General features: G+C 55.8%; 1 long non-coding RNA gene across 1 annotated transcript; it reads left to right on the top strand.

Annotated features, from left to right (window-relative positions):
* The first annotated feature begins 547 nt into the window (after positions 1-547).
* LOC132010830 (uncharacterized) lies at positions 548-4,158 on the top strand. The gene is made up of 3 exons (XR_009402290.1): positions 548-566; positions 2,941-3,056; positions 3,915-4,158. It is a non-coding gene; the product is annotated as an uncharacterized LOC132010830 (long non-coding RNA).
* The last annotated feature ends 312 nt before the right edge of the window (positions 4,159-4,470 follow it).

The raw sequence follows: 4,470 nt of genomic DNA, 5'->3' as shown, positions 1-4,470 counted from the left end.
GCGGCGAGGCGAGAAGGGTTAGGGCGGGCTGGGGGCCGCGGCTGGGGTCCGGGGTCGGGGCAGGCAGGAGGGCCGGCGGCGGAATGGCGTGGGATGGGGGCAGCCCAGGGCCCGAGCTCCGGCTCTCCTGGGAACCAGCTGGGAAGAGACTGGAAACAGGCAGGGAGAGGCCTGGGGCGGCTGGCTCGGCCCCCACCACCCCTGCCTCATTCCTTTTCGTTCGCTCTGCCCCCTCTCCTTGACCTGTCCGGTCTTTCTTACGGTCCCTCTGTCTCAGTCCCTTCCCCACACAGTGGTGCTGTCCCTGTTTAGTTCATTTCCGGTCATTCTTCCTGTGTCTGTGTCTCTGTCCATTGCTGTCTGTGTTGCTTTCCTTTGTCTGCCTGAGTCTCTCTGCCTTCTCCTCCCTCACCAGTCCTGTCCTGATGCTTGTTGTTCACGCTCCGATCTGGCCACGTGAGGTTTCCAAAGAGGTCCCAGTGGCCAAGGAGGGGGTCTGTGGAGAGCACGTGGAGAGGCCCGGGACAGCTCTGGGGAAGGCTGGAGGCCAGCCCATGGCCAGCCTGGTATTGAGGTGGTGGTAGTGGGCAGGGGAGGGAACCGAGCCAGGATGTGTAACTCTAGAGTTTATGGGGGTCGCACTCACTGGGTTGGGCCCTTAAGGCTTGATCTGCCAAGCCTGGGGTGATGCTTGGAGAGCAGGAGGCTCGGGGTCGGGTAGGAGGGCTGCCTCCCCTGGCCCTCTGGAAGGAGGGTGTCAGGCGGTCGGATGATTTGGGACTGCAGGGGTGAGAGTTGTCATTTTCTAATTTTTTAAAATGATATTTATTTATTTAAACATAACTTGTCTCTTCCATTTATTTTTATTTAAAGATTTATTTATTTGAGAGAGAGAGAGGGAGGGAGCACAAGCAGGGACAGCAGCAGAGGGAGAGGGAGAAGCAGGCTCCCTGCTGAGCAGAGAGCCCGATATGGGGCTCGATCCTAGGACCCTGAGATCAGGACCCGAGCTGAAAGCAGATGCTTAACCGACTGAGCTACCCAGGCGCCCTTTTTCTCAAATCTTTTTTGAGAAAAAGATTTATTTACTTATTCATGAGAGAGAGAGAGAGCCAGCGAGAGCAGAGCAGGATGAGGGTCAGAGGGAGAGGGAGAAGCAGACTCCCCACTGAGCAGAGAGCCTGACATGGGCTCCAGCCCAGGCCCCAGGGATCATGACCAGATGCTTCACTGACTGAGCCACGCAGGCGTCCCCAAGAGTTGTCATTTTTTCTTTTTTGACATTTATTCATTTATTTGAGGGAGAGAAAGAGAGAGAGTGGGGGTGGGGAAGGGTGGAGGGAGACAGAGTTTCAAGCCTACTCCATGCTGATGGTGGAGCCTGACATGGGGCTCAATCCTACAACCCCAAGACTATGACCCGAGCCAAAACTGAGTCTGACGCTCAAACAGACTATGCCACCCAAGTGCCCTGAGAGTTGTTATTTTTTTTATTTTAAGATTTTATTTATTTGGGGCTTCTTGGTGGCTCAGTGGGTTAAGCCTCTGCCTTCGGTTCAGGTCATGATCCCAGGGTCCTGGGATCGAGCCCCGCATCGGGCTCTTTGCTCGGAGGGGAGCCTGCTTCGCCCTCTCTCTCTCTCTCTGCCTGCCTCTCTGCCTTCTTGTGATCTCTCTCTGTCTCTCTCTCAAATAAATAAATAAAATCTTTTTTTTTAAGATTTTATTTATTTATTTGACAGACAGATCACAAGTAGGCAGAGAGGCAGGCAGAGAGAGAGGAAGGGAAGCAGGCTCCTGTTGAGCAGAGAGCCCGATGCGGAGCTCGGTCCCAGGACCCTGGGATCACGACCTGACTCGAAGGCAGAGGCTTTAACCTACTGAGCCACCCAGGCGCCCCTGAGAGTTGTTATTTTAAACAGGGCTGTAGGACAGCTTCACTTACACGGTGACAGTTTCAGTAAATTCCTAATGTAGGTGAGGGAGGGAACCAAGTGGATATGTTGGGGGCGAATGGTCTGGGCAGAGGGCACAATCTGTGCAAAGGCCCTGGGGCAGAACCAGGTGTGGTGTGTTAGAGCAGTGAGGAGGCATGTGTGACTGGAGCAGAGTGAGGGGGAGAGAGAGAAGAGAGGAGGGTGGGGAGGGGACAGGGCAGGGAGTGCAGGGCTTTGGGGGCCCATGAAGAGGACTTTTACCCTGAGGAAGGTGGAGCCCTGGAGGGCTGTGGGCAGAAGGCAGAGCCGGAGTCAGGAGCTCACAGGTGCCCTCTTGTGGCCAGTATGGGGAGGACAGACTGTGGGGGGTGGACGGCAGAAGCCTGGGGGGACCAAAGTGCAGAGTTGCAAGACAGCAATGGGAGGAACTGAAATAGGATTGGGCCTGCTCACTGTTCTTCCAGCTCGCTAGGCAGGGTCCTGCCTCAGGGCCTTTACACTGGCTGTTCCATCCGGCCTGGAAGGCTTTCCACCTCCCGTCCTCCATCTAGGGCCTTTGTTCAGATAACATCACAAAGCAGTCTTCCCGAACCACCCTGCTGACGTGCCTCACCCCCACCCGTGCCTTATCTTTCTCCCGAGCACTTACCAGGAGCTGACTTCTGTTTTATTAATTTTTTCACCCCGTCTCCTCCCCCTGGACTGTAAACTCTCTGAGGGCACTCACTGCTGTCTTCCCAGTGCAGGGCCTGGCATGTAGTAGGTCCTCAGTAAATGTTTGTCCAATGTATTGCTCCTGGAGGTGAGGTTCGGGCTGCTTAGAACACTTTCTTGGAGCTCTAGCAGTCTCTGGAAGTGGGGGGAGGGTCTCAGGCCAGAAGTGAGTCCAGTAGGTGCCGGAAGACGCATTGGCCGGGCACTGAGCGGATCAGGCATTGAGTGCCGAGGGGAGGGCTGCACTTGGCCTGCAACCTGAGTCTCTCCCCCACCCTCCGTCCTTCAGGTAGTTGGAGGAGGTGGAGTCATGACCCAGGGGACCGGAGGTGCTGGCTAAAGGAGCAGGCTGGGGCTGGGGTCACCTTCCAGAGGCACCTCCCAGGAGCCCTGACATCACTCTGGGTAAGTCTCTTCTTTCTTTCTTTTTTTTTTTTTTTTAAGATTTTATGTATTTATTTGACAGAGTTCACAAGTAGGTAGAGAGGCAGGCAGAGAGAGAGGAGGAAGCAGGCTCCCTACTGAGCAGAGAGCCCGATATGGGGCTCGATCCAAGGACCCTGGGATCATGACCTGAGCTGAATGCAGAGGCTTTAACCCACTGAGCTACCCAGGTGCCCCTCTTTCTTTCTTTCTTTCTTTTTTTAAAGATTTGTTTTAAGTAATCTCTACACCCCACGTGGGGCTCAAACTCACAACCTTGAGATCAAGAGTCCCATGTTCTACCAACGGAGCCAACCAGGCGGCCCTTAAATCTCTAGTACTTCTAATGCAGACTGTGGAGATCACAGATGTGGAAACTGAGGCCCACAGAGGAGAAGGGACTCGCCTCTGTTGACTATCACTGCACTCCATGCCCTGGTGATTTTTTGCCCCTTGGGTAAGGACATGGACCTTACCGTCCCACTTACTTTTAGACTAATATTTGTCGCCCCTAACTAACGGGAATGATGTTGCCCCGACTTGCTGTGTGACCTTGGGCAAGTCACTCCTCTCTGGGCTCTGTTACTCACTTCTTCCCCCAGAAAGATGGGGCTTTGGTGGGCAGGGTTGTTGCTCTTTGCCTGCAATTCCAGAGAGCAGTCGCCAGGTGGCTCCAAACGGCCGAACTAGGCCCCCGCCCCTGGGGGAGGGAGGAGATGGCTCCGTGTGTCACTGTCCACGTCAGGGATGTGGGGACAAGGGAAAAAGGAAAGCTGGCGCTTCACCCTTCCCCGGGCCTGGCTTGAAATTGTTTTATTCCCTCCTTGCTGCTGTTGCAAGTTCTGGGCTCCTGGGGTGCTCAGTGAAGTACTGGCCTGACCTCAGGACCAGCTGCTGCCTCGGACACTGCCCCAGGCCCGGCACCGACCTAGCATGTACCTGCTCAGGCCCAGCCAGCAGCGGGGAGCCTGCATCATCCTGAGGCTGTGGATGCCCCCGCAGGGCCTCCAGTGCCCAGTCTGCAGTGGGAGCCAGAGTGCGCCGGGAACCGTGTGCAGCCAGGGGATATGACACGAAGAGAGGCGCAGAGGGGAGAGGAGAGGACCTCAGAGACTCATCATCCCTCCCGCCGTGTACATTCTCTGGGCCACACCTGTGTCTGGGCTGCGCCCCCTGGCCTGACGCACCTTCCACACTCCTGTCTGCCACTCCAGCTCATCTGGGATTCCAGCCTCCTCCAGGAAGTCTTCTGGGATTCCCTCCTCACCAGCCAGTGAGCACTTTGTCCTCTGTGGCGCCCCCAGGAGCCTCCTCTACTGTGAACTGCCTTGACTGGGGGAGGGGGGAGTGCAGCCAATTACTGATGAAAGTTCCAATGACTACAGGTGGAGACTGG

This window comes from Mustela nigripes, chromosome 2 (genome assembly GCF_022355385.1).
Source record: "Mustela nigripes isolate SB6536 chromosome 2, MUSNIG.SB6536, whole genome shotgun sequence".
Classification (NCBI taxonomy): Eukaryota; Metazoa; Chordata; class Mammalia; order Carnivora; family Mustelidae; genus Mustela; species Mustela nigripes.
Note: the sequence above shows the minus strand (reverse complement) of the source record. Positions and strands in the feature narration are given on the sequence as shown.